Raw genomic sequence first — 15,613 nt, forward strand, 5'->3', positions numbered from 1 at the left:
CTATCGGACGAACTTAGGACAAAGACGAATATGACGTTTTAGAAAATCACTCTAACTTATTACGTAGAAGTAATAGGTGTAGAAGAAAATGCACTAGTGAACAAAATTCTTAATTAAGGAAGTACACCGAAAAGAAGCCTTCTTTTTTCCTGTCGGAACCCTTAAAAGCATGACGGATGCAGTCGATAGCAAAAGCAATCTTTTCACGAAGGCCAAAACGTCCTTGTAATAGTACTTATAGTAAAGGTATCAGTATCAGTATGTCGAGGGTGGTTAGTAGTGAACACAAAGACGATATAAATAAGCACTTGAAATAAAATGATAGAAAAGGGAACACAACGGTTGTATATCTTTTGGATGCCTTAATCTGCGAGAGAAGAGCCTAATTATACGTCTATATGGCTGAATTTCGGCTCGATCGAGACGATGGTATTCTTTCATTGATTTCAGAAAGGCTGAGTCCATAAAACCGTGAACGGTAACTAGCTAATCACGTACTATTGCAGTTACGGTTTATAAGTTGACCATGTAAATTAAATCACACATGTTTTTTTTCGAGCATGTCATTGACGGACCCTCCATTACTATGCATACGTGCTCAAAGGCTGATCCTGCATACGCTCATCCGCGAAACAAATCGTCGCTTAAGTGGTGGATGGAATGTCCTATAACCCTAATAGACATTAAAAAGAGAACAACTAGATTTGACATACATTAATCATCTACAGTTCTGTTTATACGGGGAGCTTTAGTAGAGCTAACCTTAGCATAAGATTGTATCGTATACAGGCTGTTCATTACCTCTTTACCTAAGGTCTTTAACAGTTAGCAAAGGCGTAATTTTATTCCAAACTACTTAAAACTTCTACGAGGTTTCTCTAATAACTTCAATGCATTTTCGTTCTTTTGTCCTTTCTACTTACGGGTTAAACAGCCATCAGATTTATACATTACCAAAACCTCTTAATTCTCGGGGAAGCCTTTAGTGGCTACCCCTGGAAGTTGGAGGCAAAAACAAATGGTCCCTGCCAGCGATACACCAGGGAGATATACCGTACACCACCATGAATAAATGGATTTTGATTTCGAGCGTTGGTCATCCGGTAAAAGGGGTACCTGGCCAATTTAATTCTACCGTAAATAGTGCAATGTTCTCGCAATATGAATGTGTGTAAGTGAGGCATGTGCATGTGTTTGTAAGTGTAATAGAAGATTTGCTTCCTTTTACTTCTCGTCGGCTTGCCACTGGGTCAGCTTGAATGCCAAGCCGAGCTCAGGCTTGTAAAGGCGTAGTCAGAATGTGTCCTGTTCTGAGTCAGGTTCCTGCTCTTGTAGGCGTCAACTCTTGTTCGGCTAACGAAAGACATTGACTAGAGAGTGTCAGCCCACATGCCTTGCTGCATTTACGTCTTCTCTTAGTTCGCAACCGTTTCCTTTACCAAAATCTACTATCACCCAACGACAAGGTTTCCACACGAAGGAACAAAGGAAAGGCTGCCAAACAAACCCGCGATCGTATAGCGAGAATTTTAGGTGACCTCGATAGTGCTCTTTGTGCTGTTCTGGCAGACCCATACGCTAGCCTCTCCGAGTTTCTACTCCATACACGATTCAAGTGTACGCAGAGTAACACGTAATACCGAGGGGCTGATAAGGTCCTATTTATGCCTGTTGCTATATATCTGTCGCTGAGATCTCTGTATTTCTGAGACTGGATGTATCGAGGTGGACAAAAGCGGGCAGAATCGCGCCAAAACAGGAAAAGAAAATAAAGATAAAACAGAGCGCTGTAGAAAAGAAATTCGAAAGCGCGATTTACGTACGTGAACCTGCTTTTACGTATCACCTCAAATCCTAACATATACACATTTCAAGCCCGGAAGCTATGTCTTATTACAAACTTTCGTATGTAAAACTTCCGTATAAAACTAGATAGACCCATAACATGGGTCACGCGTTGCTCATCTCGTCCGAGTTCTGTTCCCAGTTGGATCGAATGGCAATTTACTTTTTCGAATGTACATGATAATAACTAACAAAGTAAAAAATTTGCGTTATATCGACCCAACTTATCTTAACTTGATATAAAAATGTATTCGATTTAAACTAGAAGTAATTGGTTAAACATTAACATCTCAAAGCCGGTAATGGGATATTTATTCCGTTTTTAATATTTCGAGAATTTTTCCAAAAAGTTTTGTAAACGCCGACTAACAAGCTATAGCTATGTGACAAGCGTATCACTATAGAGATCTGGGTTGAAATTATGCCAATATGAGAAAACAAGGGAATCATCAAAAACATTGCATTTATCGAGATTAGAAGGGTGCTCTTCATTCGAAATATCAGCTGTCGATTATCTTTCTTAAATTTCATAAAATTTAAGTAAAATAAAAAAAAAACATTACATAGATCGTGTTGGTAGCGATTTTTTCATATAATACATTTAACATAGCTAGTGGACTGATAATTAACACTATTTTATACATTAAGGATGACACGACTAGCAAAAAAAAATAACACAACAACAACGTCATCATGAATGACACTCGGGTCGACCAAATACGTAGACATTGTACTTAATCAATAACGGGGCGGTTGAATTACACAAGGCACAAATATGTTAGCTAGCTAGCATGTGCGACTACATGTATATATATACATATATATATATATATATATATATATATATATATGGCACCCTATGGACATTATTAGGATTTGTCGCATTACGATCGATCGTTATAAAGCGGGTACAATGGCCTGACAATTGTCCTGTTTTCAAGTGCAATACACGTAAGCGATTGTGGCCTATTAGGTTTATGTATATCCACAAATATAATTTTTAATATGTGCATATCGCGTATCTCATAAACCTTACACTTCCATAGAGTACTATGCAAAGCGGTTAGGCAACACGTAACGTCATCTGGTAAATGAACGCTAAAGACGTTCAGATCGAATGGCTAAACTTAAATGGTCTTACCGGAGGAAAACGAGCGTGGCTCGAACCAGTACGTTACAAGTAAACAGGAAAAGTGTATTCTAAACATGAAGACAGGTAATAATAACAATGATAGCAGACAAAAAACGGCTCCAAAACTCCAAACTGTCCTCATACGATTGTGCACATATGATATACAATATAGTATAAATAGGTATGACATTTTTCTGTATTAAAATATCATATCTGAACGATCTTTTCCCTCATCCCGTGCCAACCACGTATCGTCCGCTCGTGATAAATTATTTATCCAGTTAGACTGGGGCGAACTACCTGGAATAGCAAAAAAACGTGACGTTGTACTGGTTTTATGGCGTTATCATCTCTCGTTCCTAGTCGTTTTCGTTTTTGTCTGCTGAGAGCTTGTAGCGCACGCGCCAGCGGCACCAGTCCCAGTAGTTGGCTTCTGCCAGCCAGTTCCTCTAATGAAAACGTGAAACAGTCCGCCGTCATGAGAAGTGCCGACTAACCGCTAAAGCCAGTTATGAACGTTCTTCAGTGTTGTTGACTTGTGGTGCTGCATCACCGGATACTTTAACGGACTCTCTCATCTTGCAGATGCAAAACCACCGCCATCTACTTTTACTTGGGGCAGTGAAAACGGTTTGCTCCTCTCGTCGTACCAGTTTCCTGTAGTCACTGACTTTCTCTGTATTTTACTGAAATAGGCAAAAGTTAGTCATCCAGATTGGTTGCTGGTATTCAGACGTTCGGCAATGCAGCACCCCAACGGCTAGTATATCTTCTGTAAGCCTATGTTACAGATGTGCTATATGTGCTCTTTCGAACGAAGGAGTGTTACCTCTGCCACGCTCCCAGTCGCTCCCTTTCTAATAGACGCTAGCCGGTTATACTACTCGATGCTGATGTTGTTGCTAACGCTAATCCTGTTGCTTGGCTACGATCACAGGTAGTAAGGTATGGGGGCTGCCGCTTCTTTTGTTGCCGTCGATCCGTCGATCTGGATGCGTTCAGCAAAAGTCAGGGAGAACACGAAGGCAACCTTGCCATGCATTTCCTTTCTCTCTCTCTCTCTCTCTCTCTCTCTCTCGTCACATCGTGCCGCTCCTGCTGTCTTTGAAACGTCAATCTCAAAACCAATTTTGACATGCCCGTCGCCGTCGAGTTGGCTGGCAGCTGTCCGCATTTTAAGGTCGGCCAGTTCGATCCTCTGTTGGCTGGCGGCAGCGGAAACGAATAGGGCAGCTGGCTTCAGGAGCATTACCAAAGAAGAAGAGGATGCAATGAAGGACGGATGTTACTGGGCAGAAGTCTGGAGTGCATCCTTTGTAGACCTAGTGATGGTAAAAACGTGGGTGGAATTTTACGTTTGCTACCTTTTGGCGCTGGCGCCGACAACAGCAGGAGTTCAACAGAAATAACAGTGGACGTCGGAAAGCGACTGACTCGACACAGCTAGCAACAGCAGTATCGTGTCGTTTAGCTTTTCTCCGTCTTTCTACAGCGTTTTTCTTCTTCTTGCTCGCCTGCGCGCCTCTAGCTGCGCTGTTGATTCTCGTTGCCTCTCTCGACGGAACCGTCCCGTGTTATCCGCTCTGCTTCTGTCGGGGTTCGACTGTCCGGTTGCCCTTCCGCTAAACCATTTTTCGGTCGCTAACCTTATAGGGTTCCCATATTGCTTCTTCGAGGATTCGCCGCTTATATTCGGAGGCAGATGCAACAGCTACAGCGGCTTCTGAAGCATCGTTAGTGATGCAGAAAATGTCGCCACTTTTAACACATCTAACCCCTGCTCCCCTTTCCTCGACGACCCTTAGTGCCACGTCGATATTTGCGTGAATTCTTGCATTACGTTCGGCTTGACTGCGCGTGTCTTTATCCGTTTGTGTGCGCCAGTGTGCACTTACGTGGCTAGGTGGATCTTTGTCTGGGAGTGTGCGTTTTTAAATATAGTAGTAGTTCAAATAACGCTTTTTTTGCAGGACAAAATTGCGGTAACGCTCGACATTCACAACGTTCCCACATGCGACACTCGCATAGACTTCAAAACACACGTGCACGCTACTAGTACCTACAGCAGAACAAAATACACTGAGCTTTCGCTTATTTGGGTCAAAGGAGCTATGTGAGCGCGGAGGGGGCATTGATTCGTGTACTCGCTGCTTCCAATTTTGGGCCCGAGCAATGCCTGTCTCGGGGATTACTACTGTCATTCTTTCCCCCTTGACGCCATGTCAGCCTATACATATTTGACTTAATATCATCGTTATCGAATCCGCCGTAGTCACAACCCCCCTCCGATGACGATTTCAAACTGATACTGCAGCTGTTGCTTCTGTCTATCGTCTCTCAGATACTGATAGCACTGAATTAAGTACTGAAAATAAGAAAAAAAGCAAGGAAGCTCTGAGCTTCGGTTCAAGAACCGATGTCAGCATAGTCTTTGTCAAGGAAGAAGGTTCTTACACCCTGGAGTAGCCAGATAAACCGGCGTAAATACCCACCCCAGGAAAATCTGCACGAGAAGAGAAAAGTAGGCAGTACTTTCACACGCTGTTTCTATTCTCAGACAAGGGAATAGAGTCAACGAAAGTGTATCGCAGCCTAGGTGGTACATATATGGTATAATGTAAAATGCGAGCGAATGGCATAAAAGAAAAACCAAAAAGCACACGCTAAAACGAAAATGCCAAATTGTTTCTGTATCCGACTCCATCATAGAAGTTGTTGCGATCCAGGGACAACTTGCATTTGTAAGATACTAACATCGCATTATGAAAACGCAACAACAAGCCACTAAACAATGAGCGGATGGGTGAACTCTCTTGAATCAGCTTTTAACTCTTAGGCGTCCTGCGATGTATTGGACCCTCTTAACAATTTATCATTCTACGTATAATAGTTCCGGTGAAACGTACAGTCCCTATGAGCTCCATTCATTGACTTCTTTTCCTTAAAAAGACTTTTGACTAAAAAATTGTTTACAATTTCTTCATCAAAAACCATGTCACACCTCAGAGGCAGCTAATCGACAGCCCCTTTATTCTCATTTCAGTTCCATCTCTGCGTCCCGTTCTAACCCAGCGACTCTTACGTATCTGCTGTCGATACAAAGCAATATAAGAATTACATCGAAACTGCTGCTACTACACAAGAACACTTTCAAGTTTATTTCCCAGTGATTGACTTAACGGGTGAGAAAAGAAAAACTCATATTTTACTCTCATTTAGCTACATTTTGTGCCCTTTTGTCGTATTACTTGCGATCGGTACACGACGGTGTAGGCTAAGCTCTAGGGAGCAGGCCTGATATTCTCGTCTCGTGGACAGAAACATTTATCTTAGCTTCGTCCATCACTAGTTGATGGAGTCCGCTCTTCTCAGTTTGTTACTGGTCCCTCCGCCGACACGCCTACTCATTTTGATCTCTCCCTGACGGATGCGCGTTCCAGCGGTCGTTTAATCGATAACGTCGCTATATAGCGGTGGGTTGTAATGATCATTCTAAAAAGATCATCATCTAAAATAAACCACCTCAGATGGTCGCGTTTTCTCTCTGGGAGCATTATGACTTCTTGGCGTTTTAACTGTACAACGAAGTTGTCATCAGATTCGCGCCAAAATGCAAGAAATACATCCTCTAGCCCTATATTAGGTCTAGAAGTAATTCCAGTATTGCAAAATGCCTCCTGTCAACGAATCCTATGTCGAATTTCTGTAGTTCGAAAGAAGAAGGGGAGCCCCTCGCCTACTGGCCGACCTGATTGAAAGCGTGGTCGATCATCTTTCCCAACACTGCTTGCTAGGCAAATCCTGCAGGTTTAAGCTGGCAAGAACGATATCTCTGTGATCACTGCGGAGGAAATTGACAAAAGGCAGAACACTGGGTTCGGACGGGGTTTCTTCTGAAGTAATAAGACTGTTAGTCAAGAGATGGCCAAAACTATTCAGAGCAGAGAGAACACAGAGCAAGGCAGTTTAGTAGAATATGAAAGGCATCAAAAGTGGTATTGACTCCTAAACTGAAAAACAACAGATTGTTCTATTTGTCTGCTAAATGGAAAACGTAATCATTGCCAGATCAGAGGTAGAAACAGAAGAGAAGAGTACTATATGGGACTTCCAGTACGAATTTTGCAGAAATAGACCTATCTTTGAGATAAGTTCTCATTTAGGGCAAAGAAGGACCTCAGGAAGAGAAATTTCATCTTGGTGCTACTCTTAGACATTAGAAATGCTTTTAATACAGTCAACTGGCAGGTAATTATATCGGCATCAGAAAAGAATATTCCCTTACTATCTTATCCCATTAGGATGATAGGGAACACGAACGAAAGCATATCTGAGCAGGAATTTCCCATGGATTCAGTGTTGTGAAATTTAACGCACGATGGCGAATTAGTATTACCTGGCCTACCAGGCGAAGTTGAACATGTAGCATACGTAGACGATCTAGCGCTGCTAGTGACGGCAATGAAAAAATCAATGCTCAACGTTGCCACTCTGGACAATTTTGGACATGATTATGATTAGTACCCGGATAGAGGAGCATCATCTCAAGGTAGTGCTGTTAATAAGTGTGTGAAAAGCGATGCTATATTTTTAACGGGAAAGAAAATAGTGAAATAATCAACATTAAGCTCGACGAATCACCCGTCAGATTAACAGTGAGTGCAGTATCTGGGTCTAAATGTAGCACTAGCGGGTATAGTCCATGTTAAATACGCAGCTTGTAAAGCAGCAAGATGTGTAGTGAACTTGGCACGACTCGTGCGTAACGTCGAAGGGGCGATCGCATGCATTAGACGGTTACTGATGTCAGTAACAGAATCAGTCGCTTTTTACGCCTTTTTGATCTAAGCGGACGTGGCCCTAAATAAAAAGCGTAACGGGGACACTCTTCTGTTCGATCAATGGCTAGTACCCATTAGGATTGCTGGGGCTTATAGAACGGCTCCTACAAATGCTGTTGTTATTCTGGTTAAGGTGAGAGCCCTGCAATCCTCTAACCGGCAATCGGGTTCAACGATATTTAAATAGAGATCTGTCAACGATAAGAAAATCCATGCTAATAGGATGACGGTAACGATGGGAGCGGACTAAACGATAGGACGCGATCTGCTAAACTTGATAAAAAACAAATGCTTTGATACGCCATATCATGCGCTGTCATATCGAGTAATCAGGTGTTTACTAGCCACGGAGAAATCTTAACATTCGTGAAGAGAACCAAAAAGATCTAAGTTATCTGCGTCCCGAATGACTCGGGCCTGCCGAATGACCCAGAGCGCACGATCTTTGGATGCAGCGCTTTGTAAGACGTGAGGCATGAAATAGAGCCCGATTGTATATGGAGGATATTTAACGAAGTTATCGATTACGTGATTACACTGCAAGGCTTGTGGGTCTCTAGGCGATTTTCTTGAAGCCATAATCAGAAGAAAAATATGAACTAAAAAATTTGAAAATGAAGATTGAACGGTGAAGAGTGTCAAAAGACACAAAGAGAGGGACGAGCATGGCAGCAACTGGGCAACTCTGTATTCACCGATCCGAAGTACTACTGAACGTCTACGAAGGCTATCATCATCAGTGGACTGAGCCACCTGGTAGGTAACAAGTTACATTTGTCGTGAATCCAATAAAGTGGGTGGGAGCTTTGAGACGGATCTAAAACCAATCTTTTTTCGCTCAATACGCACATATAAACATCCCAATCCACGAAAAAAAAAATTGTCTAGTTCCTACTACAACCAATATCATTGGTGGAAAGTACGCGACACATTTTAGCTAGACCAAATACGCATATCACTGGAATTGAAAGCGTACGCAGTTATCTTGATAACAGGCCTTACTATGCCAGGTGCGTGCATAGATTCACTGCAAAAAGAATTCTTAGTACATCCATTCATTAGCAAGAATATGAGGAAACCAATTGGAAGACATCAGAAGAAGAATGGGAAAGCTTTCAACTATATGTATATATATATATATATTTCAAAACAATAACATCAAGACATCGAAATATATATCCTCTGTGTTTGGAGACTTACGTCCGATATTGCCGTTAGGCATTCCATTAGACAGACAGCTGGCTCCTAGCACGAAACGAAATCTGCCTATGCCTGGGTTCGAAAGTGGACCGCAACGTGTTTCTAAGATTAGGAAGTAAAACATCTACGTATATCATAATGATATTTGACTAACTTTATACGACGTTGAGAGATTATGATATTCTGGTAGTATTTTCTATTTGAATTACACGATGGAGTAATTTTAGCGCAAATTATGTACACCATATAACTGTGCACCACAATGTATATATACACCATATAATTAGTCCATCAAACGAGCAGTAAATCTAATATACACAGTTGTGATACGTATCTATATATATACAGATGATTCAACTCGTCGGATCAGCTGTAATGCTAATATCCTTCGTGGTGTTCGATGCTGATGCATCTTCCCGAATTACCGAAAACGGTCACGCTCAAAACGCCTGAAGTAAAGCAGCCTGATCTACACCCCCGATATTACTTACGGACTGTGTTTTCGTGTTTGCGTTTCAAACCAGGCAATGATTGTCATTGACCCTCTGCTAGCTTGGTCTACCATCGTGCTCGCTGGCTGAAATGTCTCCATATGCATAAATGCTATCGGTCGCTGTTTGAAGCAGGAATTGCGGGCGATTTGTTCCTTAGGCGAATAGCGTGTCATTTGTTTATCACATAACAATCCTTGAATTTTACCTTTGCCAGGTAGGGCTAGCGCCTCCGGAAGCGACCTTGTTAGAAAGGTTATGTCGTGTTTCCCACTTCCAGGTAGGGCTTCCGAGCGTTGTTGGCAATACCGGACTTCTACGAATAACTACGAGAGCTCGTGCAGCTAGCCCTACCACATAGACTATGTTTTCCCCTAGCTAGCCTCATTTATATGCTTGCAATGTATTCCTCGTATCGTCTCATATAATTAAGTGAAACTGGTCAGCTAGATTATATAAAGAATTACGCTGGTTGTAGATAACGTATTTCTAATTAGTTTCGTAGATGTCGACCGTTGCTAATCACAATATACGATCATTTATTTAGATGATTCATAGGTTATTTATGACACATCTAGTCCCGTTGCTAGCTTGTTTATAAATAGCAAATAAACGATAAAATCACTATCGTTTTAATCAGCTTATAAAATTCGTTACGCCATGAATATTCAGTAAACTACAGATGTTAAACATGCCTTTTTCATAACCCCGCAGCAATACCTAGTAGAGTTGACTACACGAGATGAGGTATTCTGATCTTGTTGCTCCGATACACCATTTTAATGTCAAACTGGAGTATATGCAAACCATCACGGCGCCGGTCAGCGCACCTATGATTCTGACGTCGCTGTACTTACGTGTTAATGTAGATTCGACAATGGATACGCTGCTACGTAGATATACACGTGTTTGTGTGTATATGTCAATATATTTAGTAATTTCTTTCCTAGCTTATAGTGGCTTTCTGTATCTGCTCGCATATTTTTGGACGATTTTGCTGTATTTAGAAGTACCAAAACACGAACGTTCAGCTTTCTCCATTCGTTGTTTTTTTCGATCTCCAAAAGACGACAGAGTGAGTGTATTCCCTCTACGGTCCGCAATCTTCTACACCGTTTTAGTGGACGCGGACGCTTAGCCTAACTTCACAGGGCTGCTCACTAAGACAAAATAGGGCTTACATCTAAGAGCTAGCTGTCACTCCTGCAAAGCAGAATAGAGATTTACGAGTGCCACACCTGTTTTTAAAGAGGTTTTGCGAAGTGGTTTGAAGTACGAGCAGTCGTAGAACGGCTTTCCTCACGCGATCTAGTTTTGCATACATTCGAACATAGATCCTAATGGAAGTGATTGTCGCTATACCTCTGCAGGATTTTTGGGGAAGCTTTATAGTAAATATAACCATTTAGTTACAAAGTAAAAAAAACTTAACGAGTGCCAAGTAGTACACAGGGTGCTTTTCAATAAGGTGTCTTTAAAAACGAATAGTTTAGGTAGTATTGCTTCTAGCTCAATAAGATACAGTTTTAAAGGAGCACCAACATGTAACACTTCTAGTAAACACGATCAGCACAAAGTGCCCAAAAACCAAGCTGATCGAAAAAACGTGTTAATTTAGTACTGTTACATTGTTTTTGGGACATATATCGCACAACTATGCTACTATTTCTACCATTTTTCGCCTAATCATAAACGTGCAGTCATTAAACATAGAAATATGAAAAGAGGCCTTAGAGACCGCTTGCACCCCGTACTCTTAGCAGCAGTAAATTGCCAGCCATTTTGTTTGAGTGCAAAGTCAGTCCTAAAGGAACACCGGCTATAATTCTGCTATTAGCAAAGTCTACTCTCCAATGCAATGCCAAAATCATATCAGTGCCCAATCCACAAGTGTGTTTTTATTATTATACTCAAATCTACAAAAAAGCTATAACCGTAATTTATCTCCCTCACAATGAAGATATAAATTTGAGAGCTCCCAATTGTTCCCTGTACAACGGTTATTCTAAATACAACAAGATATTTCTGTCGCCCATAATAGCAACGCCCTCTATATGCATTTTGCGTGAGCAGGCTTCATTTACGCTTCTTGGCTATTCTATAGCAACGGGCTATTTTTCGTTATGCTTTTTCAGCACGCTCTTCCATAAAGGACGACCTGATACTCAAAAGATAGTTTCACTCTTTCCGTTTGGTCTGTAAACGGGTCCGAATACTCGGACGACGCGAGTCCTTTGTCGCGGTTTGACACCGTGGACACCGACCCGGCAGAGGCAGATCACACACTCAGCGTCCAGAGGACTAACGTACTCGCTGATACATCAAGTCGCTGGGTATATGAAACAGCTGAAACGGAGAGAGTCGAAGGGTAAACTATAGATGTATGTCTCGGTTTATTGTCCTTTTCGGCCTTTTCGCTGGAGGAATCTGCGTCATTACTAACTTACAGCTATTTGGATTAGGTCTTGGACCAACATATTTTGGGCCTACGTACGCACTCTGTTTTCGTCAGCTCCTGAAGGTTTGCCGCAGTCTCCTTTTCAGTAGTTATCTTCAAACCTGAGCAGAAATAAATTTGAGGACAGGCAGCTACAATAAAAAAATCTTCGCAGCAACTTAGAATAAATGACATCTTTAATTGGAGCCAGGTCAAACTACACATCCAATAGGATCATACGGTAGCAGTTACAATGAACACAACACAGGTTTAGGTCTCTAGTATTCAAAATCTGTCAAACTGAAAAGCCATTTTTTTTTACCAGCTAGACTTTATGCTATCGTGTTACTGTATATATCGCATAGTAACAGTTAGTCAATGCTAATAGTGTAGATGTTTCATCAATCGTAGAGTCACTTTTCCTACGAGCATTTATAGGTCTTGGTCTATTAAGAGCGGTCGATGTGCGACACATCTTGTAAGCAAGTTTTCAACGATACCCAATGTATACTGAACGATCCTTTCCAAACTTTAAATGTTAAATAAATAGAGAAAGCAACGCGAAAGACTACGACGATATCTTAGCTTTCGCAGCTGGTTTATGCGCCTCTCTACGCTAATAATTAAGGCATGCTTCTTTTTCCACAATCAAAAGTTTCCATAATCAAAAAGTGAAAAAAGCAATCAAAAAAAGGCAGAGCTAGGCTCACCGCATGGATTTGCACACAGTAACAATTTTGCAGTCCATAGGGAGTCCTAGCGCCCAGCTCTAGACAGGGTCAAAGTTTACCGAAAGTTGATCCGAGAAGTTATTTTCCGACCTTGTAGATCCGACCTGACGCTATCAACCACAGATGGCGTAGAGACCTTTAAAAACAATACCGCTTTCTCTTCCGGCTAAAAATCCTTCGGAAGCTGTTTTTTTGTAACCCTAAATTTGACATCACGTCTGTAAACTTATATGCTGTCTTACATACGATCATATATTATTAATGTTAACCTGATTCTATAATGAATGAACATAGTTTTCTATTTCCATGTGAAAACCTACTGAAAGCAATACACGATCCGCCAGAGAGGCTAGTTCAGACGATTTTGTTGCTATTAAGTCGTGCTCATTTATGATATTCTCAAACAGTAGCAAATAAAACTGAAACTTTATGGATATCACCATAAATTACATTCGAAAATTGTCAAATATTTATTAATAATATGTAGCAGTTTTTCTCTGAGTGAATTGCTCGACAGTTTTCGCTGGCCTCTCTGTCCTTCATTTGCGTTTCTTTCATTTCGTGCTACAATTTTTAAAGGCTCCCTTCTCTAACGCTTCTTACGCACGTCCGTACGCTCGCTCGTCCATCGAAAAAATCAGCACAACTTTGAGACAAAACGAGCTCACCATCTAAGTGACCTTCAGCATGTAGCACGCAATGCAGACGGCGCAAAAACAGCTCTTTCAATGCTACCATAGCAACATTTCGGTAGAGAGAGAGGCAATGGCTTCTGATGTTTTTTGTCTTTGTGCAGCGCGAGCTGCAGAATGGTATTGCGACAAGAGGAAACTTTCTCAGAAAAAACTATGTAAGAAAACCGTCGTACCAGTTCGCGCGGCACCATACACCGCACGAGCACGTACCAGACAAAGCGCCTCTATTGTACGACCGACTGCTACCATCACTTATACGAACGGCGTCGAACGGTTCTATGGGAGGAATTAATAAACACAAAAAACAGACGAGCGAATATTTGATGCGAAAATTTCCATACTGTGTTTTCTCGTTTAGCGGCTCTGTCGCAGTGGTCGTATACCGATATAATATTGGTACCGACGAAAAGTTCCAAATGCAATCCGGACGTAGTCGCGTCTCAGGAAAGGTCTGTCAACCTGTGACCAAGTCTATGAGTACACACATCACTGTACCGTTAGTAATGCGTTGGATGAGTTTCTCGTTTGAGCTGAAAGGGGGTAAAAGGGTCACCTGTGGAAACGTTAGCATACAAATGATTAACGTTAGGAAAAAGTTGCTACATGATCTTTTTGTATGAGTGTCGTGTGCATGCATTTGCCTCATGTAGCCTATCCTCAAGCTTGACTGCGACTGCGACTGCAACTGCTAGTAAAAAGAGTAAAAAGTGGACAAATGGATTTCAGTAATCGGAAAAGCTGCACTTACTGATATATGTAACAGGTTTGCGCGAATCTTTGACGGGGAGCGGTATGGTTGTCCTTTGTGGATAGTCTCGTGTCAAAAGAAACGTTCGGTCACTGCAGACATTGATTCGGTGGGCACTCAATGAATATCGTAATCGAGCTAGTTTATACTGATCATAATTGTTGATACTGAGAAAAGTGCTATGCTACGTACGTGTATTGGCGCCTAGTCCTTCATAACGTACTACTTTAACACAATTAACCAAAACAGTATTTAAATCTTGAACCTTCATTGCAACTGGCAGTTCAAGCCCAGACGCAGATGCCTACTTTGGCTCGAACATGTGACCCCCTTGTCTAGCAATTAACTAAATCGACATGTCACAATGGAAACCTATTTAACTTGACAAAATAAAGTTTAACCATGCCCGTTTTCAATGACTACATCCATAAGTAGATCGATTTCGAGAAGGTGTAGCAATCAATGTAACTTCACTGAACTCAAATGCTAAAGGGTCCAATACAGCAGTCGGGAAGTTCCAACTACCCTATTCTATAATTAGCCCCTCAGCAACTCATTGGATGGATGGGATTCCTTTTAGACAGCACACAGAATACGGGCCAGTTAAGCCGTGTTCGGTACCTGGTGCCAGAATAATAATCGTCGAAAAGCACAACTGCCCGAACGAGAAACTTACTTTTTTCATACTCTTACTTACATAGATACCTGGAAACGGATTTCGTTGGAAAAGTCAGGGCATTATGAGAGCTAGGACATTTATGTCGTTAGGTTGCACGATAAACCTAAATAGCCTCATTGTTGATCAGAACTTAGTGTCCACTTAGAGCAGAACTGTATCCAAATGATCGTCGATACCTTAAAAGCAGTTGTCGTCGGCTAGATTAATTAAATCCTTTGGAGCTCCTTGAACAAACGGAAGATAGGAGAAGACCACTTATACAGATTCATTTTCATTGCAAAATAAGCAAGCATTATACACATCTACCGACTAGCAGCAGTCCCTGCACATAGCACACTCAATAACTGTTAGCTCATCTTGCATAGAAATTTCTTATCCACATGCCCTGAAAAACACATACGAAGAATGTACATATTAGTTTTAGTAATCAGCCTTATATTGGCACGAGCGTGCTATTTAGCTGCTTTTTTTTTTTTTTCCCAGTTCCAGAGTTAGCACGACCTAATAACAAACCGTGTACACTTTTCGGCATGGTTACGAGTAAATATCGTATGCGTCGAGATTCACTGTATTCTTTCGTTGCTAGTCTGCTAACCCGTTCTAAGAGAACGCGCTTTTCGGGTCTGACATCGTTCGTGAGAACAATGTCTTGCTGTGGAATGTACGAGAGCGATGGAATAGAGAAAGCTTGAAAAGGAAATCATCGGCTTCTGATTAAGATCGTAGGTTTGGTGTCGAGGTCATCCAAGGAACGCAGCTATCTGGGGCGCAAGAAAACAATTAGGAATAATAGTCGTAATTGGTATTGTTCCTG

At 41.5% G+C, this 15,613-nt stretch overlaps 2 long non-coding RNA genes across 21 annotated transcripts in view; one reads left to right on the forward strand and one right to left on the reverse strand.

Moving 5' to 3' along the window:
* Positions 1–15,613, forward strand: part of LOC147757500 (uncharacterized) — a 155,852-nt gene that overhangs the window by 58,589 nt on the left and 81,650 nt on the right. The window lies entirely within an intron of this gene.
* LOC111244931 (uncharacterized) overlaps positions 11,382–15,613 on the reverse strand; it is a 62,007-nt gene continuing 57,775 nt past the window's right edge. For 8 of the 20 annotated variants that reach the window (XR_015321222.1, XR_015321221.1, XR_015321220.1 and 5 more), the window contains 2 exons: positions 14,121–15,184; positions 11,863–13,925 (listed from right to left, as the gene is read on the reverse strand). This is a non-coding gene — a long non-coding RNA (uncharacterized LOC111244931). The other 12 variants (XR_015321225.1, XR_015321219.1, XR_015321231.1 and 9 more) reach the window with 12 other exon arrangements.

This window comes from Varroa destructor, unplaced genomic scaffold, assembly GCF_002443255.2.
Source record: "Varroa destructor unplaced genomic scaffold, Vdes_3.0 BEIS01000002.1, whole genome shotgun sequence".
In the NCBI taxonomy this organism is placed as follows: Eukaryota; Metazoa; Arthropoda; class Arachnida; order Mesostigmata; family Varroidae; genus Varroa; species Varroa destructor.